This window comes from Dasypus novemcinctus, chromosome 15 (assembly GCF_030445035.2).
Source record: "Dasypus novemcinctus isolate mDasNov1 chromosome 15, mDasNov1.1.hap2, whole genome shotgun sequence".
Taxonomy (NCBI): domain Eukaryota; kingdom Metazoa; phylum Chordata; class Mammalia; order Cingulata; family Dasypodidae; genus Dasypus; species Dasypus novemcinctus.
The window spans coordinates 42,579,389-42,606,134 of record NC_080687.1 but is presented as its reverse complement, the minus strand read 5'-3'; the positions used below and the strand labels follow the sequence as shown (position 1 = coordinate 42,606,134).

At 34.5% G+C, this 26,746-nt stretch overlaps 1 protein-coding gene and 1 long non-coding RNA gene across 3 annotated transcripts in view; one reads left to right on the top strand and one right to left on the bottom strand.

Moving 5' to 3' along the window:
* GPC5 (glypican 5) overlaps positions 1 to 26,746 on the top strand; it is a 1,751,919-nt gene that overhangs the window by 1,567,686 nt on the left and 157,487 nt on the right. The gene's annotated exons all lie outside the window — the stretch shown is intronic.
* The window catches only part of LOC131273418 (uncharacterized), a 135,333-nt gene continuing 111,159 nt past the window's right edge, over positions 2,573 to 26,746 (bottom strand). The window contains exons 2-3 of the long non-coding RNA XR_009180621.1: positions 4,873 to 4,972; positions 2,573 to 3,176 (exon numbers count right to left, since the gene is read on the bottom strand). This is a non-coding gene — a long non-coding RNA (uncharacterized lncRNA). The remainder of the gene's footprint in view (positions 3,177 to 4,872; positions 4,973 to 26,746) is intronic.

Below are 26,746 nucleotides of genomic sequence, written 5' to 3'. Positions count from 1 at the left end.
ATAAGTTCCTCCCAGGTTAAAGAAGAAAACAAGAAAATAAAACAAACAACAAGCCTGCCCCTATGCCTATTAGTTACTCCAGATCTCTTCTTTGCTGCTAAACTTCTCGAAAGTGTAGTCTACCCTCATTAGAACTACTTACCTATATTTGTCTCACTGTCAATTCACTGGAGCCTGTCTTCTGTCTTTACCACGATACCCAGTTTAATTTTATGACAACCTCCCCGACAGAAGCAACTAGTGGAGAGGATAAGATCATGTGTTGCAGGCAGACTTGGACTCTGCAGCTCGTAATTTACATATTTTACTTTGCCTTCCTTATCTCTATTTCTTCACCTCTACAATGAAGATTGCAGGGTCTGACATATAATATGTCGTGGAATTGTTCACAAGGAGCACTGTAGTACGTGCAGTGTTTTGTTCATTACAATATCTCCTGCATGTACCAAAGTGCCTAGCACATAGACAGCACTAAATAAACATCTGTTGAATAAGTCAATCCACTCAAATACTTTTGCTACTCATTGCGAACAATTTCAGCATGGTGTTTTGTGTGATTTTGTCTACCAAAGAATATTAATTTGTATCTCAACATTGTGATTGAATGCTCTTAATTTTTCTAAGTGCTTCAAAGGGAGGTGTTACAGCTTCTTCAAACCATGATATAGAGTCTGACAAAAATAATAGTCTTCTCTTGTGACTCAATACATCCATTTCCTCTTTTGTTGAAGCAATAATAATGGTTTGATTGAGTTGCCAGATAAAGTCCTTATTCATAAGTTGTTTGACTCTTGTAAACACAAAATAAGATGTTTCAATTTGATAAGATATATTTTATTAGAACATACCATTACTGCAAATGGAAAGCACACATGGTAAACTGCCTATTGCTGATATAGGAGGAGCAAATCTCAGAAGAAATATTATTAAATTGTATTTTGATCATTTCTGCATTGAAAACTTGAAAGAATCTCTTCCTGTCAGTTATATTTCAGGATCCTATGCTTAAACATCTAATTTTCTAATAAACATTGATTACAGTTTTAGAGTATGTCACATTTTCCTATTGAGATAGTAGTTTAACAAGGAACATTATTTGAAAACAAAATCATCATGCCAAGTTAAAAGATTTTTTTTTTCATTCTTAACTTCACTTTCTTTTCATACTTAAATGTTTTTACCTTCTACTTGCTGTAACAATGTAGAAGTGAATGAACCACGCTACTAAATCATTTCTCATCCACTGGTAGTCCGTCATTTTTAGAATATTAATTCTGAAAATGAAGAGTTGATTGTCATTTTTCAGGTACCAAGAGGAAAAATACACACTCATCCTTAATGAGCAAATGTTCTATTTGCCAATTTGCATTGACCAAAATCAAAACTGACAGCTGACCAGATGCATCCATTACCTGTATTTCAGGCTCCAGAGGATCTAGATATTGGGGCATTTTCAGGTAACTTTGATAGCAATCTAAACTTATTTAAAATCTAAAATGAAAGAAAAAAAAGGATCCCATATGCAAAAAATCCAGCATTTATCAACCTAAAAATTAAAATAACAGCTATTTTTGAAAACCTGCTAAATAGCAAGCACTGTGTTAGATTCTGGGAATACAGTATTGTAAAAGATAAATGTCTCTGACCTCAAGGGATTCAAAAAAACTTGAGTTGTGGCTGTAGTATGCAATGTTTCCATTGGGAAGGGAGAAATGAGGCCATAAAAAAAAATGTAGCATATCACATTGGACTTTATACTGAAGGCACTGGGAAGCCATTGAAGAGTTAGAAGCTGAGAAGCAATAAGTTGGAATTTGTTATTTAGAAGATAGCTCTGCTTCATTTGGAATGACTGGGAGAACAGATAGGCAATTACAGCAGAAATTCCAAGAGAAATGTGCTGTGGTTTCACAATTAACATCAAGAAGAAAGGGTGAACAAACAAATGGAATAAAAAGATACTTCAGTGGTTTATCAGCAGACTTTAGCAACTTAATTGGGGGCAGGGATGAGGCAGGAAAAGAAAAGGAGGAGCCAAAGGCAGCTCTTCAGAGTGTAGGAAGTTAGCAGTTAGTGGTTACCTTTCTTGAAGCAAGAGGCCTTAGATGAAGAGAGGGATTGGAGTACAAGATGGAGAGGCAGGTGCAATGTGTTACTTCAAGGAAACAGATTTTGTATTAATTACATTGAAATTCTTTATTTACCCACCCACTCACAAGAACTTATTTTAAAGAATTTTCCAAGTGAATAATTTTCTCTTTATGAACATTTTGGTTGATTTGGCTCATTATTAACTGAGTTGACTGATAAGGTCAATCAAATTTCAAAAATAGCAAAAGCATTCTAGGTGCTACATAGTCAGGTATTTTCAATACCCAATTACAGGAGGAAAAGTACAAAGAATTTGAAGTAATTATAAAATACATAGTTTCAAGGAAATTTTAAAGACCTACATGAATAGTCATTATTATTCTTATCAGATTTGAATAATTTTTTAACTTTGAAGATTATGGTAGCAAGCCTAACAAATGCAGATTAATAATAAACATAATAATATAAGGTAGAAGTTCAATTAGTTCTTTTACTAGGTACTAAACTAAAAATATAATGAAGTTATTTCAGTTTGAAGGAAAATTCATTTTATTTCATGCAAATACCAATTAAATATATGGTAGAAACATGGTTCCAGAAATGAAACTGCAACTCCTTAGTGCTCTGATCCCAGGTTTCAGTTCTGTCGTCTTTTCCTTCTAAATATTTGCTCAAAAATTGGATTCGTGTCTACGTTTTACTCCATGTCATGTCCCAAGGTGTAAGGATCTGGCATTTGTAAAAGATATATAGCATTTAATAAAAGGAAAATTACCAATAGCTACTTATGAATTACAGCAACAACTGACATAATATTTTTAAAGGATGGCATAACAGAATGCCAGAAAACTAGAAGTTACTACAAAGCACCCTCATGTAGAGTGTGTGGAAGTGGGGGAGGGTAAGTCAGATATACTAGTTTTCTAGAGTCTTATACTGAAATTCACGAAAATGAAAGAGAACAGGTGGATTCTGTGAGCCCCAGTTCTGTTCCAAAGGTTGTCCTCCTCAGTAATGCCAGCACTGATAGCCTCAGTATAACAAATCACTCTGTTGGGTGACTACTTCGACTTCTCCAAGATAAGCTGTAGAAAACAGGAAATGGATTCATCACAAATCATTTTTTTTTACGTCAGATGTGGCATTATTTCCACTTTTTAGACTGTTAGTAGCATCTATATATACAACCCAAGTATTTGCTAGAAAACTAATAAAGTCAGCATCACCTGAATAGCTTTCCTATCTTTCAATTTTTTGTACATTGGTATGAATCATACATCTATAAACAAATAACTGACTCACAGATTACTTTTCCCACTTCAAAAACTGTTAAACTACACATTCTAATCTATAATATCATGGAAATTCACCTTTAATTTTATTGTAGCATTTCCTCATTCTGAATTGTGTCTCCTAAATGCATTCTTCACCAGATTGTCACAGACTTCTTTGTCTATATGGGCATTTGTCACTAGACTGGGAGCTTCTCCAGGCAAAAGAAATGTATTATTTATTATTATTATTATATCAGCTAGCTTTTAAAATCACATACATGGTTGGTATTTGGTGAAAATATGTGGCATGAAACTGACAGGGCCTCACATAAACATACAATATTTATTAACTATTAATAAGTACAAAACCCATTACCAAGTACAGGCCTATAATCCTATATGATGCACTTATGTGTGTTTCACATTATATGTATTTCAGAATTTAGAATTTTTAGGATTTTTTTTTAGAGTGATAATGCAGGGCTTATATTTTAAAGCTATACCTCATTCAAACTTTGGGCAACACTGCAATTAACCTTACATCAGTATAGGACAAGTTTTGCCACCACATGAAATTCAGGCCAGGTCAGGATTTGGTGCCAAATAAAATAATTTTTTAAAATTCTCTTTCATTTTGAATTGTTTGTTTTGTTTTGATTTGATTTTTATATATCAGAATTATGGGCTGTGGACCACTTGTGAGACAAATAAGGATGAATAAGCCTTTTAGTAAAGGACTTTAAAACCTTATATGGATAATAAAATACATCTTAAGAGGCAGGGGGTGATTCGTGTTGAATAAGCATCACAAATTAAGTGAGGGAAGACGAAGTAATAAAATCCATGTCTACTATGAAAGCTAGAGATGTGCTTCAGTCAATGATCCAGAAAGGGAAAAGAATAGCACTTTAAAAGGAATTTGAAAAGCATGAAAGAAACAGGGCTTTGGTAAAAGAAATAAATACTTGAGAAAAGTCATGTGCCCCAGCAAGCTGGGGGTGTAGATCTTGGGAATAAGGTAGAATGGGGGCAAATACATATAGGATGGTAGATAAAGATTAATTATAGGAGACTTAGGTTTTGCTCTTTTCTTTTTTCTTTTTTGTCTTTCTAAAGTCTTTTTGGGAGCAATTAAATCCACCACCAACTATGTTTACACTTATCTATTAACAATTCCCAGACAATTCTCTAGACAAATAATGCTTAGGGACAACAGATCCATATTTCCAACAGCTTAGGGGACATTTACTGGACTGCCTGTGTATACCATGCCAGGCATGTTAAATTCAATTTGTCTAATGCCTTGTTTGCAAATTAATTTAACAATTAGTTATGACCTTCAGTGCTAGGAGGTTCAGTGGTGAAAGTCATAATGCTCAAGGCACGTATTGCCTCATGGGGGAGACAGATATTATTCAAGTAATTGCATCAATAAAGTAAAATTACAAACTGAAAGCTGCTCTGAAGAAAGGAAAGAACACAATTCTAAAAGTCTGTAAGAAGAAACCTGTTTGAACTTTAGTGGGCAGATGTTCCCCAAGGAGATGATATCCAAGCAAAGAGGGAAGGAAGACTGCTTCAGGTTGAGGAGCAATATGCACAAAGTCCTGTATAAGACAGAGTGGAATGTATTAGAGAAATTGAAAGTACACCAATATGGCTGGAACACAAAAAGTGAGGAGGAGAGGTTATAGAACAGATGAAAACCAACCATGCAGGGTCTTGTGAGCCACTTTAGGAACTTGGATTTTTATCATTAGAACAATGGAAAATCAGGGAAAGCGTTTCAGCATTATCAGATTTGTTCTATGTGTATACATGTGGGTATTTGTGTGTGTGTACATATATATGTAAATATACGTCTGATAATGTGTATGTATATACACACATACAATATACAGAAAACAAATTTTACAAAGTTTATGTATTTTATAGCCTCCTTTCACTTAGCATTTATCAAATAACTGTATTATGATACTAAGAAAAATCTCTGAATTCATAGTCTATAGTGGTTGTGTAAGATTTCATCTTTTAGTTGTTTCACCATTTAAATATTCTCCTATTGTTGAATACTTAAACTGTTTACAATATTTTGCTACTATAGCTAACATGATGATTAATTACCTGTGATCTGTAATTATGGACTTTATCCTTGATTGATTTCTTAATATTAATGAACTGATGTTTCCACATATTAAAACATTTTTATCATGTATTGCCTAATTGTTTTCCAGAAAAGTTGTAACAATTTAAGTTTCTGTCAGAGGAACATGAAAATGCATACTTCTTTTTCTTTTTGGTACATACTTTGCAATTTGACATGAATTTTCACTATCACAGTTAAATTTCCCATCTAAGGATTTAAAGTATCTCCTCTACTTGCTATCCAATAATTTTCTCAATTCTTTCTGTATTTAAACTCTCTGAGGATTTGGTAGGCTTAAACCATCTTAACCATTTGGAAGCACGATCTCATTTTTGGCCTTCTTAGAACTGTACTATAGTAGGTATATTCTGTGTTTTGTTTCTCCTCCATTCTTCCTGTCTCCTTTCTTTCCCATTCTCTCTACATGTGGCATTTACCATACATAGTTCTGGTCTCCTCTAATATTTTATTCCAGAACTTCTCTCTTAAATTCACCTCCATGTCCAATATTCAGCTCTTCCATCTTTAAACCCAAATCTCAAATTGATGTTTCCAGTCTGTTATATCTCCAATATCAAATTCTACTTTTCCAATTTGCTTCATGAATATTTCCTTTTCCTTAATAATAGCTATCAGACTACCCCAATTTTACCCCTACTGTGTTTTTATTTGTCTTTCTATAAGCAAGCCCATTGGGCCCCAAACTTCCCTCTTTGTCTTTTCCTTTTTCTTACACATCCAGTCAGTCATCAAGAATGACTGAATCTTTGTTTGCAATATCAATCAAAAACATTTCTTGCCTTCCATTAATGCTGCTTCCATCTTAGAACAGACCCTTATTGCAATGGCAATTTTCTCTTAAATACCTTTCCTGTTTATAATTTTCTTACCTTAATCTCCTCTACACAATGCTGCTGAAATAATCTTCTTAGTTATTACTTTGAGGTCACCACTCTCTTCATCAAAAGTCTTCAATGTATCCAAATAAAATTTGAAGCAACCCTGAGTTCTGGAATTTGTCATTTCTTTGGCCAGCCTTTCAATATTTATTAAATGCTTACATGAGATTTTTTTTTGGAGTACTGGCATTCAGCTACAGGGGCTACTAGGCCTTGGCTTGGGGAGGGCTGGAAGTACCTGGGAGGTCACATCGCTCTAAGACTGCCACTGACCAATGATTGACAGATGCAAAATATGAAAGCCCCAGACCTGTTGCCTGGATTAAGATAGCACCAAGGCTTGGTTTAAACTCTAGAGTTTCCTTATGAAATTAGGTTGAAGTCTACTCTCTGTTCTTTTTTAATGTGATCATAACCTTGCCTGACTTCCTCTCCTTCTTGTCTGCTTCATCTACCCTGGGAGCAAGTCCTTAATAAATGACTTGTATATGAATTCTCCTTTTAAGGTCAGTTTCTGGAAAATCCACATAATTAAAGATATGGTCACTGCTTCAAAGAATCTCACACCAAGTAGAAAAGCAGACATGTAAACAATTTCAATTTTGATGTGGTATCTGCCATAGTAGTGTTGTTTAAAGAGTCCAGTGAGATGGGGGACAAAACCCTGTGAATTATTCAAAAATACATTAACAGAAACTAATTAAATACATGCTAAAATGACCATTCCATAGAATGATATGCAAATGTTATAAATAATGTATTCATATAAAAAGTGGTCAATGTATATTTTGTTACAAAAGAATGGAGGAGATGATTTTGTAGAGTATAATCTCATCACTACAAAAGGAGATGGTAAATATATATATATATATGTTTACCATATATGTTGACCATATATTATGTATGCTTTGAGAATTTCTGAAAAGATGCATACAAAACTGCTAACAATATTTACCACTAGGGTTTGGAAATGGTGAATCTTCTCTATTATCATATGTTTCCCCATCAGTAACAGTTGTTTGGTTGTGAAACGAACGAAAAGTAAAAGGCATTAACAAGGTAATGTGAGAAGGTGTTTAGTGTTTATTATGTGTATGGGGTGGAAGAAAGAATATCTTAAATAATTATCTTGAAATTAAATTATATTAAAATCCTCATGGGGAAGCGGCTGTGACACAATAGATAGGACTCTCGTCTACCACATGGGATGCCCTGGATTTGCATCCCAGGGCCTCTTTGTGAAGGCAAGCTGACCTGTGCCCATGGAGAGCTGGTGCAGCGAGATGACTCAACAAGGGGAGACAAACAGACAAGCAGAAGAACATGCAGCAAATGGACACAAAGAGCAGACAGCAAGCAAGCTGCAAAGGGAGGGGCGGGTAACTAAAAATAAAAATAAATCTTTAAAAAAAATCCTCATGGTAGCACTTTAAGTTGGGAAAGACATTTATATAGGAAATAGGGGGTAATAACACACCCCTTAAGTATCAAAACTAGGGCTAGAATTCAGATCTCCTGACCCCTGTTCCAGAGCTCTCTCCATTAATTAAATGATGGTATATCTATGACCAAAGAATCAAATAAATTAACATGCAAAGGTACTCAATTAAGGACAGTGTCTGAATGCATGGTATTGTTTCTGAGTTCATAAATAAAAATTTTCAGTGTGTATGTGATTTGTCCGTGGGACACTAGAGATTCAATGTATACTGAATTAGAATATCTTAATTCAATAATATTGCTCTAAAATGATGATTTTTAAGCAATGGAAAAGTTGGCTCAGTTTATGTTCCTAATGTAGGGAAGAGGCATTTATAAATTGGAAATCAATAAAGTATGTAATATCATTGTCAAGTTTGGGAAGAAAGAGTATACCAAATGCTTTTGTGTGTATTTAGGATTTTTTCTAATCGCACTGTGAATGTATTTCACATGTTTGCTGAACATGGTTCCCTTAATTTTCCTCCTAAGCACAGTATAAGTGAAATATTAACATGTTATCTGGGTCAGCACCAACTGAATAAGTTTGTTGTTACAAAGTACAAATGCCCAATCATATAAAATTTCAGGAATCACTACAAATCAGTAGAATGCCAGCAAAAAGAATGGTAAAGTGTGCTGCCCTTCATATATGTCAGAATTGATTAATGTTGAAAAAACTACACTAAGAAAAAATACATTTGTCTGCTTCTCCAAAATTACAAATAAATTTAATTATGTTAGGAAAATAGGATGTTTTCTTTTGTGATTTTCACTATTTTAACAATTAAATATTTTTTCAAGTATTGTTGAGGATATTTCCTCCAATGTTTAATTAAAATTGTCATTGATCTTCACCATATATTAAAATTGATAGAAAGCAATCCAACATAAATATTTTCTAAAATCAAGGTTATTAATTTGATAAACAGGGACAGTAAAATGGAAACAAGATATCAGTGAATATATAAGGATAAAATCTGGCGATTCTTACATGTTTCTGGTTGATTTTCACAATATAATAAACTAAGATTTTTTTGTTGTTCTAGCTTAAAAAATATTATCAAGAACAAAAGTTCCATTTTAAATATAATTAATGTTTTATACATATAAATTCCTTCAAATATTCTAAATTAATAAGTAAATTAATAAGCAAATATATTTTGAAAGGCAAATGACCTTATAAGAAAAATAATTTAAAATTGTAAATAATTAAAAATTCCCATTTCCTACACTGCTGAGAATTTTCAATGCAATTTAAAGAGTATATCTATTACTGCTCAATAGTTTTAATGTGTCATTTTGTGTCTGGACTAAAATTTTTAAGTATATTGAAGGTTCCCAGTTCCCAGGTTTTCAAAAGGTTTCATAAGGTTTCCAGTACCGTACATGCTACCCTAATACAGAATTTTATAAGAGATCTCTGTAATTCAATGATTTGACACATACATTTGAATGAGTTACTATTTGATGGGGTTTTTAATCCCCTCTGTTTTGTTTCTGGAAAGTATCTCATTTTCACTCTTTCTCATCATTGGGTCTTTCAGGTTTTTTAATAGGAAAAAATAAATGTCTTTCTTGGCTTGCAAGCATTTCAACAGCACTGGTGATATGCTTAATTGTCAATAGATGAAAGCTTATGTTTGCCAAATAGTCAAAAAGAGGTATTTCCTCAAACCAAATTTGCCTGAGATTTACTTCTTCCTGTGTCATCATTCTTATGTATTATAGAAATGATAAGACCAAAAGATCCAAGAATCAAAAAAAATGTTGAAAAGTATACAACATTTTAAACACTGAAAAAAGGTTTAGAAAAATTAGCTCCACCAACGTATTCTAATAATGGCTAGAATGTTGAAAAGAATGTTTAGAATTATGTAGTCTGAAGGAGGGCAGAAGAGCACACCTACATCCTGCTTTCCCACACTAAGTTTAAGTTGTTTCGAAGTCAAGGCTTCTCACCACTCCTATAGATGTTGAATATCATATGAAGCAAGAGAATGTTTCCATCTTTTCTCAGCTGTCTGCCACTTAGAGTAAGAGAATGTGTACTCAATGCTAAAATTGCTTCTGGCTATTAAGGTTTTTTATTCTTTTTTTATTGATTAATTTCACTATATTTATATTAAACTGATAAGATAGATGAAATAAATCATAGGCAAAGTTGAAGAACGGACAGTAGATTCACAAGACAAACTGAACAATTTGAATAAAACATTAGAAGTGGATGAAACTTATAAATAGATAATCCAAAATTGCAAAACTATTCAAATAAATTTTCTTCCAGTGCTCTCATGACCGTTAGAATTTTATAGCCATATACAGCTTTAAATCTCAAGTAAATTTAGAATATATTTCCCCAAATGGCCAGCAGTTGGGCCAACACAAAATATTCCTTTTTCCATCTTTTAATTTTTATTCTAGTAACACATATATGATCTAAAATTTCCTCTTAACCACATTCACGTATAGAATTCAGTGCTGTTAATTACACTCATAATGTTGTGCTACCATCACCACTATCCATTTCCAAAATTTTGCAACCAACCCAAATAGAAATTCAGTATAAATTAAGCGTTAATTCCCATTTCCTACCCCTAACCCAGCCCCTGGTAACCTGTATTTTGGATTCTAGATCTATGAGTTTGCTTATTCTAAATAGTTCATATCAGAGGGATAATACAATTCTTATCCTTTTGTGTCTGGCCTATTTCATTCAACATAATGTCTTCAAGCTTCATCATGTTGTCACATGAATCAGAGCCTCATTCTTTTCTAATTCTGAATAATTTTTCATTGTATGTATATACTACATATTATTTTTCCATTCAGTAGTGGATGGACACTTGGGTTGTTACCATATTTAGCATTTGTACAGTGCCTCTATGAATATCATTGTGCAAATATCTGTTGGAGTCCCTACTCTTAATTCTTTGGAGTATATACCTAGGAGAGAGATTGCCAGGTCATATGGTAATTTTTTTTTTTTAATGAATTTTGGTTTATCAAGTGCAAGTTATTTTTTTTTAATATTTTATTTTATTTTTTTTAATTTTCTGCCCCATTCCTACCCCACTCCACCCCCATTGTCTGCTTCCTGTGTCCATTTGCTGTGTGTTCTTCTGTGTCTGCTTGCATTCTTGTCAGCAGCACCAGGAACCTGTGTCCTTTTCTGGTGCGTCATCTTGTTGCATCAGCTCTCTCTGTGTACAGCAACACTCCTGGGCAGGTTGAGCCTTTTTTTTTTTCATACAGAGCGGCTCTCCTTGCAGGGTGCACTCCTTGAGTGTGGGGCTTCCCTACGTTGGAAGACACCCCTGCATGGCATGGCACTCCTTGCATGTATCAGCACTGCACGTGGGCCAGCATCACAGAGGCCAGGAGGCCCTGGGTTTGAGCCCTGGACCTCCCAAGTGGTAGGTGGACATTATCAGTTGAGCCAAATCCACTTCCCATATAGTAATTTTATACTTAGATTTCCAAGTAACTGCCAAGCTGTATTCCACAATGGCTGCACCATTTTACATTCCTACCGCCAATGAATAAGTATTCCTATTTCTCCACATCCTCTCCAAAACTTGTAATTTTCTGTTTTTATTAAACAGTAACCATTTTAGTGGATGTGAAATGGTATCTCATTGTGCTTTTGATTTGCATTTCCCTAGCGGCTAATGATGTTGAGTATATTTTCATGTATTTTTTTAGCCATTTGTAAACTTCTTTGGAGAAATGTCTTTTCAAGTCTTTTTCCCATTTTTAAATTGGGCTGTTTTTCTTTTTATTGTAGAGTTGTAGGATTTCTTTCTATATTCTGGATATTAACCCCTATTAGACATGTGATTTCCAAATATTTTCTCCCAATGAGTAGATTGTCTTTTCCTTTTCATGATAAAGTCCTTTGACGCACAGAAGTTTTTAATTTTGTTCAGGTCCCATTTTCTATTTTTCCCTTCTGTTGCTTGTGCTTCAATTCATTCTTGGCTCAAGTCCTGATTTCAGTTTTTGTTGTTGTTTGTTTCCATGGAAAAGTAACATTAGCTTTACACTGCTTTATTGACCTTAATAGAAATTGTAACTGTAGACAAAGTAGCAATGTGCTTGAATAAGTTTGTGTTCTGCAATCAAAATTTTACCAATATGTATTTGGATTTTAAACTCTTTTTCTCTTAAAAATAATGATTACATAAACTGTATCCTAATGTATTTTTTTATCTTTTATTTATTTATTTATTTTTTAATTACGTTATGAAAAATATGAGGTCCCATTCAACCCCACCGCCCCCGCCCCCCTATCCTAATGTATTAAGACTACTTTTGAATAACTCACAAGGTTTTTTACTGAATTTATTTGAAATTTTTATAAAGGTTGGAAAACATATGAAAATATTAACGGTTATGAATCAATCACTGTTGAAACTATAAATAAAACCATTTTTAATTTGTAGAATATTTATAGCGTATTTGATTTTACTTCCCAGACAATAGTCCTACTGCAAATATATCTCTATTGTAATAAAGCTCTGTCAAGAATAATAATGCCACAATAATGTGAATATACAAAAAGAAATTGAAGAGTGGATTCATATATAATTCTCAGTAAGATTAATGCCTTGACTTTAATTACACCAAAGGCCATTTATATTAATGTAATTATATATATATATATACACACACACACACACACACACAAGAGTTTCACTATCATAACCAAGAGCTAAGCTAAGCTGCCTATCCTATGTATGTTCTTCCCAGAACAACTCTGATTTACTGACTGTCACTTCCCCCTCCATTTTCTTTTCTCTGAGACTATAAATTCATTCACATTTAATTTACTGATGTTACCCTCCTCTCTCTACTCAAAGACTACCAGGTATGAGAGTTCTCTTTCCTTGGTTTCCATGCCTTAAACTGCTCACATGCATGTACACTTTTACAGACATATGACAAGGGAAACTGTTGCTACATTCTAATTACTCTTTGAAGATTAGACAGGCACCTGCTTGTTGTAGACAATATCTGACAGATGCTGCCTGCAAGGTCCTTTTTGCATCTAGAAACCTGGATACCCTATTCCCTTAACTCCCACACCTTGGTTGTCGCCAAGCCCTAAATGGTGATTAATTCCATCCCCTTTTCTTCATTTTCCTTATTACCACTCACCCCAACTTTTATCTTCTTAGGACACAGGCCAAAAGACCCCTGCCTCCTGCTTTTGTCATTACCTTGAGAAACAAGAATTTTGGACTGCACTCATTTCTCAAGGAGGACAGATCCTCAGTAGCTCACGATTTTCATTCCAGGCATCCTATCCAAAACTTATCTCTACTCCACCCCACTTCACCTCTCCTCATATTCAAGCCATGATATTTAGTCTAAACAGCACTTCCTGTGGGAGAAATTTCTGGAAATCCCAGAAAAGGCGTCTTATTATTTACCACCACATACCTTATGTTATTCCTATACAGCAATTATTGCAAATTTTCAAGTTTAAGTCCCTCTCCCTTTAAAATATTAACTCCAGAAAATCATCCCTTGTTCATGGTTTACTTCCATCATCCAGCATAGTCCTTGGCATTTGGTTATCACTCACTGAATTTCGATTTGATAAATAAATGAATTAATAGGTGCTATACACATGTATACAGAGTCATGTGGAATACAAAAGGTGATCATTTTTGGATGCAATATACCAAGGTGAAAAATTGTGTGAAACAAGGAAAAGGGGCCAAACTGGGAGCCAGGGAGCTAATCCAAGTTCAAGGTGGTAAGTCTGGTAAACACTGGGTACTGAGCAGTGATCAGAACAAGAAAGACAAAGCAGTTGAACTTGAGGTTCATTCTCCTCAAGTATTTTTTTTTTCACATCTAGAGGTCATGCTAAGTTAGAGACAAGTGTGTGTAAAAGTGTTTTCTCTAAATGTCGTATCATTTGTGTTTTGAATATTTAATTCCAGAACTATATGGAACCCATCTCTCAATGCTGTTCAGTTCATTTCATCCACTAAGTTCTGTCTTCCTTTGCATTGATTTGTCATTCTGTATCTCTAAGGTTGAAGTAATGATACAAAGATGGTCATTCTTAGGTACATATATCACTAAGAAGATATAGAGCTTGTTGGTACTAAAAGAACTTAGAAAGTTAAAAAAAAAAAAAAGTCTGCCTAGCCTTCATAGGGAAAATATCATCCTGCCCTTCAAGCATCTAGCCCTCTCTCTCTATCTAGCAGAACACCATTTATTCTTTTGTCTAAGGATAAGCTCTCACTCTTTCAAGTATGAATGGCGCTCTGCAGTGCCACGCATGTGAACACACTTTCATCTATTCTGTCTTGCAGTCCTAAAGCAGTGACATGACCACCTGTTATGGCATTTTCCATATAACTTGCTATGCAGCCTATAACCATCATTTGCCCCTCGGTAAACCTCAGGGAAAAAAACACCCATACTATGTGCAGAGGCTTTCTGAAGTTCGACTAGTATTTTAGTGTGTTGCAGATGCTAAGATGAAAGCGGTAAGGAAGTTGAAAAAAACAGTATTATTTATTCAACACACTTGCCAAAAGTGTCAGATCTTCCCTCTCACTACATTCTGCCCTGTATATATTACAGAAAACTCTCTGTGAAGCAGAATTTAGTCCTCTATAAAAATATTCAGAACTAAACACGACCAGCCTTCAGGGAAAGCCTTGGATCTCGGGCACTTTCCCTCTTCTCCTGTATTGCCAAAGATGGTGCCTAGATGAGAGTAGGTGCTCAGCAATGAGATTCACTGAAATAATTCTTAAAAGCTATATATAACTAAAAAAAATGCTTCATCCCTCTCTTTGGAGGCACTTTCAATGACAATGAAGCCACCTAAAACTTTAGATTGTAGGAATTAATCACACTACCTCTCCAGCTTTTATTCTCCTCTTGACTTAAGCTATATTTTTCCTTTTTATATTGGAAAAGTCATTTCTGCATACAAAGTATAAAAATATATTCATTTAACCATAGTGTCTTAGTTATTAAAATACATAAAAGTAAAGCATTTATATGTATATGTAGATAGATAGGTAGACAGATAAATATAGAGAGAGATAGATGCATAGAAGATAGGTAGATAGATAGATAAACACATACATATTCTACCTTTATCATTTAGGATGATTGTAGCAAAGAATAGAAATCTCAATACAAAGCAGATTAACCAATAATGAAAATGTATTATTTTACATAATAAAAACCCAGAGATAGCAAACTTCTAGGGATAATTAATTCCATGGCCCACTGGTTTTATCAAAAATCTAGGCTCTTTCTCTAATCCTTTAAGGATCAGATGCTCTTTTCACCAGCAGGAAATGACCTACCAGCCCCAGGCTTCACATTTTCACAAAACAACTGAAAGGCTGGGAAAGAAGAGCTTCCTTTTTGGTGCTAAGGATGAGATAAACGTTCTCCAAAAGCCCCCATCATACATCTCCTTACATCACTATTACATTCCACTGGATGATAAGATAATTTATAATTTCACCCCTTGGTCCATGAAGGGGACCAGCCTTCTCTCTATCCCATGGATTTCTGTTAGTGGAAGAAGGAAAGGAGAAGCTAGAAAAAGGAAACCAAGAGGATAAGGTAGGCAACCAAGAGGATAAGTATTCATTTATCATAAAGGAATGTAAATAAATGTTAAAAAAGGGAGCTCTGTCATTCAAGACACAAGCTCATATCGGTGGGGGTTCATGTCAGTAGGTGCAGGTACTTCTGAGGTAGCACAGCCTGATTGGTGCTGGGCTTATCAAAAAAAGCTAGAGGCTGAAACCCTGGTTGTCCTCTTTTGCCTTGTGATGCTGAAATTAATTATAAACAGGAAGTTCATCCCTTCTGCCCTCCTTCTGCCTTCTAATCTCCCTCTCCCAGTTCTTACTAAGAAAAAGACTGCTTGCAGAGAAATGTTTGTAGATCCTAGCCCAGCAGAGTATAGGATGGGGGGTTATAGCTAAGAGACAATAGGTAACTAACGAGAACACTCTCTCGAAACGTTTTGAAACAGCAGTGTACATATCTAATAACTGAAAAAATAACAATTATACAAATCAAGGCTTGTGAGCTTTGTACATGCTGATGTCTCTACTTGCAAAGTTCTTTTCTACTTAACATCACTGCATCCTTTACATCTCAGCATCAATATCAAATTATTTTTAAAGACCTTCCTGCCCTTCCTCAATTCTAGTACCTACTAGAAGAAAAATTTATGGTAAGTGATTTAATCACTTTGAGCATTAGTTTTCCCATCTGTGAAATGGGGGTTATGATGCCCCTGCCTCAAATATTTGTTTTGAGGATAAGATTGTTGATAAAATAATCCCTTTTTACTTAATCACCCATAATAAATGCTTAATTGATAATAGTATAAGTATGTGGACGAGTTTTATGGCTCTCTCAATCCTTACTTCTCCTACCTAAAGCCCCCACAAAAACCATTTTCTAGTCAGTTCATTTTTCCTTTGTCCCTGCACAAAGCTCATGTCTTGAAAATAGTTATCATTCCTCTTTAAATTATCCATGTACATCTTGTGTCTGTCACTACATAGCACTCCTTAAAGGTATGGTATATACATATTGATTTAGCACAGTACCTCACACATAGTAGAAACTATGATCAATAAAGATTAGAAAACTTTTGAAAAGTCAAGTGAATTATGGTGAATATGTATCTACACACACACTTAATCCTTATATTTATAAAGAGGGAGAAAGGGTATATAGCTTTTTACAGGTTACTGTGCCAGTTCCTATTGGGAAGCATAAGGTATGGTCTACTAATTGGATAAATGAAATATATATACTCATGCATAAATTAAATGCAAAACAGAATATAATAAGGATAACTCAATAAAGTGAAGTATAAACACAAAGAGCTCTAGAAGTTCATGAGCAGGCAAGATTATCATTGGTTTTGGTGGGGAATTGACCTTGAAAGGGCAAAATTACGATAAATAACACAAGAGGCTGTGAGCATTATTGAAAATGGCCAAATTATGGTGGTGGGAGGGAAATACATAGATAGATACTAGAATGTACCTATTAGGCAATAAATATGGGAGAAAACTTTTCCCAATTTGGTTTCGGTAAGGTTCAAAAGTGCGGCATTTACCCACTCATCTGTTGATAAGCACTTGGGTTCCTTCACCTTTTGACTATTGTGAATAATGTTGCTGAACATGGGTGTAGAAATATCTACTCGTGTCCCTGCTTTCAATTATTTTTGGAAAGTGGCTAAAATGGGAAAAAATCTTTGAGCTGTATATATGTTAGTATACTAAAAAAAATTTTTTAAGTGCTGTGCTTCATCCTGTAGACAATTGGCAATGATATAAATAAGTAGTATTTAAGGAATATAAATAAACTGTTCTGTGTGCAAGACAGCTTAGAAACTGAGAGACATGGGAGACAGAGAAAAGATTAGTGTTGAAATATTCTTGATGTGTTAAGAGGCTGGACTAAAGGAATCCTAAAGTCATTGCCATGAGATACAGGGCTGAACCAGTGAGTGTGTGTCCCTGGGAGAGGAGAAGACAAAGGAAAGCACTGAGTATGATAAGCTCCTATTTGACCAATACCTTTGTCAGCAAATTCCTACATTTAAAAATTACACTGTATTTCAATTTTTCCTTTATTAATTCATTATTGATTAAATTCATTATGAAATACATTTTTCTCCAACACTTACACAATCCTTAGTCTCTAATCTTTTGCACTAAACAGTTTGAATTCAATTGTCCATTGTTTCAAAACATTAGAGGCAAGTCTGGTTTAAATCTGCTAACTGAAAAGATTTGCGAAGCTCTTTAACTTCTTTTGCCCATTTCTTATTCTGTTCAACATTAGTCCTGTAAGATATCCTAATACAAAGGACAATGACCCTACAATGATATGGTTCATACTTTTGCCATAAGTATTCTTAATATCTGGGGACTTTGAGTAATTTATTTAACTCTTTTTTCTTTAACTTTTAAAGAAAGTACTTAAACAATAATGCAACTTTTCAACCCCAAATAGATACAGCTCAATAACTATTGTTTCTTAAAAGAGTATTATAGTTGACTTAGCACATGCTTCACATTAATAAAATTCCCTGTTCAGGAAACAACAAACTTTTGTATCATGTAAGTCTGGGTGTTTTGTGAAAAAACATAAGTAATATTCATATAACAAGGCTTTGGCCTTCTGCCATGGACAAACAGGAGGTGTTTCTGGAACTGTCCTATTGATTTTCACACATTACTTATTAGAAATGATCACTGCCCTTCTCACATAGTGCTAAGTGTGAACATTTACCATATGTCTGTTTCCTAAAGATTATTTTGGTATACACTGAGCAGCCTGTATTCTTCCATCAGATTGTGTCCTTGTCGCACGAGCAAATGGTACCGTTTTACTGGATAGTTTATATTTTGGTATCTTAACCATATAACTTTTGCATTAATTAACAAGCACTGCATTTATAGCCAAAGAGATGCTTTGGTTATAAGAATTTTTTGGACTCCAGGCTTCTGAGAAAACAGTACTATCACGTAAGTGTATCTACATAGGCAACTGAGGGTTGGTCTAATTACACCTAAAGTTCTAAAGCCATGAGTATGTTTTGAATAGATTTGGGTTTAATTTTTCCAACCTTATATGAAGATTATTTGCAAGCCTGCAAATATAGCTCATAGAATGTACTACTCAGCATTTGTTCCAAATATTTTCTCTCTGTGAAATTTTCAGGAGATCTACTTGTCATTATTATAAGATATTTCTGATTTGGGTGAAATCAGTGATTTACTGGAAAATTAAAATATAGAATACATTGTAAATTCTTTGCTTCAAGATTTCTTCAAGTGAAGAAATGAGGGGAATTGTACTGTGGTGCTGTGGTACTGTGGATAAGACCAAGTCATGTAGAATAAGGCAAATCTCAGAATCAGTTACATTTCTGCTACTAACTAGATAATCTCTCTGTGTCCTTATTTTTCTCATTTGCCCTGGTTGGGAGTAGTTGCGTTCCACAGACCAGCATAGGACCCAGGCCAAGATCATTCGACCTGCTTCACTGGGTCTCTATCATACAGTCAATTGAGAAGAAATCACAAAGATATTGTGGGGACCTTATTCTAGAGCATCACATAATCTAGTTGGGATACAAGTTTCACAGAAGGGTTAGAGAACATTAAGAGTAAAATCCTTCTATTCTAATGTAAGTACCAGTTAGATTAGATAGTTCATCTAAAAAGTCAGTTAGAGAGGAAAATTACAACCAAAAAAAAAAAAAAAAGCTTTAAAACTTAAAACCCACAAATGCATATTAATGGGAAAATATTTTGATATAAGGCAAAGGAACTTTTGATTATTACTTTGTTGAATGAAGTTTTATATATAGTCTTCCTTGTGTAAATCATGATCATAATGAATAAACTATAAGCTCTGATTTTAGTTTATTTAAAGTGGAGCAAAATGTAATTTAAATGCAAAAAATCTTTTAAATTATTATGATTTTATTATACTAGTTATAATTCCTTCAACTTTTACAGTTGTTTAGCCTTTACATAATTCACCTTTACTTTTTCTAATCTTTTCAAAGAAATAAGCATATTTTTATGAAACCCAAAACACTCTTTTTAAAATCACACTTCATTGATTTTATTTATGTACTAACTGGTTAAATTGCAGGCTGAAATAAAAAGATGAATGAAAAAATGCATGAGGATTTTGGTTAGCATTCATCTGATTCACAACAGCAGACCTGCATAGGCATAATAGAAAGCACACTGTTATTTTACAGGGAGAATGTACAGCGTCAGTCCATCCAGGAATTGAGTTAAGTGAAGCTGAATTAAAACAAGTTGAATTGTTAAAATTCTGTACTAAATTCTGCTTTTCTTCCATAGAGTTATCGGCAATAAGAGTTCTAAGGAGGAAAAGATAATTTGAGGCCCTTCACTGGAGGGTAAATTTGTTCTAAGTTTTGGAGATTGAGGGATTTAGAAAAGAGGAGAGCAAGAGGGAGGCAATGCCAGATGAAGAGAGAAATCTGAGCAAAGACACAGAGGCAGGAGTAGAGGCGGCTTGTGCCCTGTCTCTGGAGGAGAACCGTGCTGCCGAGGCATGGCTGGAGTGAGCTCAGGGCCATAACCTGACCCCAGCCACCAGACAACCGGAAGTCACGTTCTTTCCTACACCTGGGGTTCTTAACCTTTTTATTCCACAGACCCCTTTGTCAGTCAGGTGAAAAGCACAGACCCCTTACTAAGTCCACACTGTAGTGTGTATTATTTAATAAAATACCACACCAGCACCAACACATCCCCACAAGAATGATGTTTTTTTGAATTTCAATTCAAGTTCATGGACCCCTGGTTAAGAACCCCTGACCTACGCCATCAGTCCATCCAAACGGGGTACCCTACACTGAGACGAGAGCCTTTGTGTCCCAACCGAACTTCAGGTGGTTGTTCACATAGGTGCTTCTGATTCAGAAATGACAAGAGTGTGCTTTGAACAGGAAGGCCAGGTAAAGGATCAGGACCCTCCTGCCAAGGCCTCCAGGTATCTATAATAAGTTTGTTTAGAACAGGGGCTCTTAACCTTTTTTTGTTCCACGGACCCCTTTTCCAGTAAGGTAAAAACCACGGACCCCTTACTATGTCCACACTATACTGTATATTATTTAATTAATATATTATCTCCTCACCAGCACGTCCTTACAAGAATAAAGTTGTTTTTTTTTTTATTTAAATTCAAGCTCACTGACTCCATGTTAAGAACCCCAGGTTTAGAGGATAATTTTTTTCCCTCAAATTTCTGACCTTATTTTTCCATTTCATTCTTTTATTCACAAATGCTCATCACATGGTTACTGTATGAAAACACGTTTTTAGGCATTAGGGATTCCACAGAGAATAAAATAGACAATAATCTGTACTATCTACCTAGTGGGGAGGGGAGGAAAACAAACACAGAAGAAACAAAATAAATAACTAAAAAATAGTTTTCATTATGCCTTAATTATACCAGATGGTAGCGAGTGCTATGGAGAAAACTAAAAATAAGGAAAGGATGTGAGAAGTGTTGGGCCTGAGGCTGAGTATTCAATTTTAAACATGGTTGCCAGGAAAGTCCTCACTGATATAAAGAATGGCATTCCATTTAGAACCTGCAATTGGTGAAGAAAGGCATGGCGTGGCTGTTAGGAGGACGAATGTTCCAGGCAATGAGGCCACAAATGCAAAGAGGATGCCTGGTGTGCTCAAGAAAACAGAGGTCTGCCCACTGAGGTAGACTGATCAAAGGGGAAAACAGTAGAAGAGTTCATATATGTAAGGAAAGGCAGTAGTTAGGTCCTTGAGAGCCTTGGACACCATTGCAGAAATCATTTTTAAATGAACTGCTGGCTGCTGAGACAAGAACCAAATGCAGAAAGCAAGGATAGAGGTAGGGAGACAGGTTAAAAAGAAATTATAATTACAAGAAGAGAAGGGGGATGATTTGGGCTAAGGTGGCAGGGGTGAGAGTTGTCATATTTTGGATATTTGAGTTGATTTGATTTACTCATGGATTTACCATGTTATATGAGTCAAATTTTAAGACCTGTACCAAAAGGAAGGTAAAGTTCCTATTTAATTAAGTTTAATAAGATATGGAGAAATGGGGAAAGAATGAATTTAGGGAAGGAATAATAGGAGGTAGGTTTCAGACATATTCAAGTTGAAACACCAAGTGGAAATGTTAGAATAGTATTCAGAGACTATTAATGCAAAGAAATTCAGATTATTAGCATGTAGCTAATCCACGAAACTGGATGAGGTTATTTTAGTTTAGTGTAGTCAGCAGACAGTGTTTTAGGCATCATAAAAACTCTTTTGGCTGTGTGTGAAGAGAAGGTGGGTATATGAGAACTCATGTTCTGAGTGATGTTTCTGTAAACCTACCACTGCTCTAATAAAAGAAATAAACAAAAACAGAAGCAAATCTCTTCTGTAAATTCTACAGAAATGATTATTTGATTTGCATGTTTTTCTCAAATGTATGACTTAAGTAGGATGAATTATTGTCACATATTAAACCATTTATAAATTCTCAAAACATTAAAATAGGCCCTATATTATCAGAATATTCAAGACACAATACTCTCAATAAGATAGAACCACATCATTTAATTTCATAGAAATGTAGTTTCACAGCTTAGTAATGCCAGTAGCATATTACACATTGTTAAGACTTGCTGACTTATAGGAGGCAACAGAGTGCACATTTTGATATAAGTTAATTTGCATGAATTGCCTTAGTTATGAAAATGCACACCTTCAGAGAACAGACAGATTTTATTAATTCTGATTTATGTCAAACTATCATTTAATAATTCTCAAGGGTCCAACACGGGCAAAACCATATGCTACAGTGTATGTGTTTCCTGTTTCTTTCCAATTTTTTTCATCAATTTTTTTCATGGTTCATGAGTGAATGCTATGAAGTCTAATTAATTTAATTAGTATTTCTCAGGGCCATTGGACCATGCATTAACATGAATTACTCTGTGCAGAAAGAGCTGTCTCTTTTTTACTGTCTTTCTTTTTGCAAGAGAAAAATGATTTTAGTGACCTCCAGTCACCTGGCTGAATTAAGTAGCAATATCCATTAGAACAGACAAAATAACATACTGCTAGCAAGCTGCTAGCTTAGAATGTAGCACTGGGTTGAATCCTGCCCTATCAATAAAGCTTCTGTTCACATTGTTGCAGGGATAATAAAATGGAATACTATAATCCAACCCAGAGGGAATTTGAGATAGTCTCATATTATCTCAGTTAAACCAGAAAATAATTAATTATATGAAGTGCCAATATTGCCCTTGTAGAGCCAGGATGAAAAATAAATTCTGTCCATCCTCTTTGCATTCTCTACTTTGTCCCTGGCAGCTCCTTTGTGTTTCTCTTCTACCCACTTGGTCACTTGATTTTCCTGCCATCTCAAATCAAAAATCATACCTACAAAAGAGCAAACATTTTCATCTTTTTATTTTCTAGCTACTAGCTAGATTATTTTCTAGTTTACCAGCTGTACGATTGTAAGCTTTACAGCATAAGCATGTGTGTGTTTTAATTTACAGTCCTTTTCATTGAAATGAGAATTTGAGTCAGCTAACCAAAAAGAACATATAATGAGATAAATAGAAAAATTAATTGGTGTGAAGAGAAAATGAATGCCCACTAATAATTTGAAGGTAGATGACAATAATCACTTAGAGTACAGAGAGCTCATTCTTTCAACCAAATTGTGCATAGCACCTATCATGACATCATTTACCTAATGGTTACTTATAGAGATTTATTGAAGATGATACTCATGAACAATATGATACTGAACAACTAATTTAGAAGATTTGTACCCTGCAGGAAGTAATTAATCTATACGTATTGTAAATTCTATCCTTAAAAAGTAAAGGGAAATATATATTGATCTGACCCATAAAACATAGCAAACAAAGGGAGAACAGAATTATGACTGTACGTATCTTTCAGCCCAAGTGCACCTATAAAAGTTTATCATCAGTAGACTTCTTTGGAGTCTTATATTCAACTTCTTATTTGCTATTTTCACCTGGATATCCCTCAGGCACCTCCACTTAATTCATTATCTTGCCCCAAATTAGTAACAGCCATCCAAGCAGAGAACTGTGAGCTATTCTCATCTCTGTCCTCTCTCACCAAATTAAGGGGCCAAATAGTGCACTTGAAAGGACACCAGCTTTGTGTCCAGATACATCTAGTTTTAACCTCTTTCCACAAAAAATAAACTGCATGACCATCCATAGGCTACTTATCTCCTCTAAACATCAGTTTATGGAGATAAAGAATACTTTCAGAATTAATTCTAGCAAGGATTAAAATAACATGTTTGATACATCATAAACTTTAAATAAGCAGTTGCTATCATTGTTATTCACATTAATACTAGATCAATTCTACCTCCTCTCAATTCAATTTTCCCTCTGTCCTCACCACTAATGTCCTAATCCAGACTCTCTTTGTTTTCCACCTTCTATAAAATCACCCTGCCTAAGATTCCTCCAACCCCACCCACAATCTAGCTTCTCTACCACTACCATGTCTATGGTTCTAAAATGAAAATCTTATCAAGTTGCCCCTCATAAAACCTAAAAGCCATACACTTGTCTCAAGATAAAGTGTAAACTCTCTGACTTTAACACACATGAACATTTATGATATGACCCCTGTCCAGCTCTACCTAGTAAATCTCAATTTTCTCTCCTCATACTCCACTTCTTACACCAAACAACTTGACCTACTTGCAAGTTCAACCCACTATATTGTTAAATTTCTCTTTAATTTTGCACATCATACCTCTGCTATCCAGAATAACATTCTCCCTCTTAGCCTAGAAAATTCTACTCATTCTTTATGACTGAGTTCAGTATTCACTTCTCCATGAAGTGACTTTCTGAGATTAAATTAATTCTATCCTGTTTTGTGGTCTCGTAGCACTTTAAACAGTCTTCAACTGTACAATATGACAATTTTTTGTTTATATGCCATTTCCTCCCTCTGGACTCCAAGAAACTTGATGGCACTGTTGTAACTATCCTTTATTCTGAGAGCCTAGTATAGTCCACATACAATGGTATTAATGAATTAATGAAAGTATGAATGAATGATGAGAAAGCAACAACTGATGTTTCGTTTTTGCTTCATACACTAACTTACAGATAAATTGACTGATTGATTCAACATAAGATTTCAGTTCAGATTCTTTTGTATTATTCTTTTGTTATATATGTTAACAACAAACTCCAGAAATACCCCCAAAAATCTTCTGTAATAGCAATAAACTCAGTGTCTTCTGTGAGCAACATTGCACTCTCTCTTTTCACCTATTGCTGCTTTTAAAAGAGTATACATTTATGTCTTTGTAGATTTATTTAATATAATGCATATAATAGGAGCCCTGCTGCTCCTTCATAAGTAGTTATAATAAAATATTCATAGCTGCTTATGTTTTGTGAAGATCTATATGTGGCAGAGCACATATTATAATCTTATTTTAGGAAGAAATATAGATAAAAGAATGTTCTTTTACTGTTCTTATGTAAAATTTCTAAATTCACTGTACAAGAAGTGCTCACCTAGAAGATAATGGAATTGTAAGCAGAACACAGGAAAAGACATACAAAGAAGCCTTTATCATATCAAAATTATGCCAAAAATTACTTTTATTCCAGTAGAATTGCTGAATTAATGCATGATGGAACAAAAGCTTTATAAGTTTTGAAGTTAGTAAAATATTTGATAAAGGCTGTTTGATAAAGGCTGTATAAAGTTTACCTACAAAATTATATCAGAATGTTTATTATATTTCAGGAAGTTTCCCATTTATTATGGTCAACACAAAAGTTAATTATCTATGAAAGCTTAACTGAATGGAAAACATTATTATGGGCATTTCATAGTTTTCTTGGAAATATGTAGGAGTAGGAAAAATATTAAAGAAGAAAATAGAAGTTCCTCTTCACCCCTCATTTCACTCTCAGAGTAGGGTAAAAGACATCAGGAAAAATAAGGACAGTGGAACAAAATTCAATGTGGCCAAGGAGTTGTGACCCAGAAGTATTAGATGAAATCTGGTTCTGGATGTTTTGATATAAACATACCAAAACTCTTCTGGAATACATAAACTTGGAAACAAGGCATGACCTGAGGGATAGGGCCATTCCCAGGAAATAAATGGAATCTAGTCCTAGGGTGAAAGTAATAACAAGAATCACAAGTCATAGAAGGAAAAATGGTAAAAACAAGAAAAGAAGAAAGAAGCAGAGAAGGCGATGGAGAAGAAATTGAATGAATTCAGATCAAAGTGTTTGCCAGACAGTCTGGTCCTTGGAAATGTGGGATACCTAGAAATGTAAAAGATCATGCTAATACTAGGACCAGTCTATCTCCATGCCTTAGGACACTAGTCATGGGGAAATAAAAAGCAACTTTTTTTTTCTAGAGCTCATTGTTAGTTGATGGGACTGCTATATGGAGATTCATTGGCCCCATGGCTGAGCGAAATAGGACCTACCAGAAGTCTTTAATTAGTATGTAGGTATCATAGCAGGTGAGGACTGATGTGGGTGTTATTTGAGTAGTCAAGTATAAATAATTAATGTACAAAACACTCATTTTCTCTTTCTCATTTTAATTTATAATTAAATCCATTAATATGGTACTGCAACATTTCAAATTAGAGTCCATGTCAGTTCTTGAACATAATCTCTCACTGTACATTCATCTCGATGAAATACGATAACAGTAATAATTTTGCAGTTAATAACTAGCCTTTTCCTTTCCACTGCTGTTAAACACCAGTATTTTTAAAACAAATCAATTTTATTTATACATATTAATAAAGAATAAATCCATCCACAGTGTACAATCAATGGTATTCAGTATAATCACATATTTGTGCATCATCACTTCAGTCATTCTTACAGTATTTTCATTATTCAAATTAAAAATAATGATAATAAACAAATATAAATAAACAAAACTCATCACCTCTCAATCTCTCTATGCTTCTTCCCCTGCTGTAAATAGCTGCTTTTCTTTTTCCTTATCTCTAGTATATTCATATTTATATTTTGTAAAAACAGTCTTATAAATGCAATATCACACATATTCATGCTTTACATGCGGTTTTACTGTCATATACAGTCCCACGTTACAGTTTTTAGTTTTCCTTCTAGTAATATACATGACCATAGACGTTCCCTTTCAACCACTGTTATACCCATACTGTAGCACTGCTAGTTACAAGCACCATGATATGCTTTCACC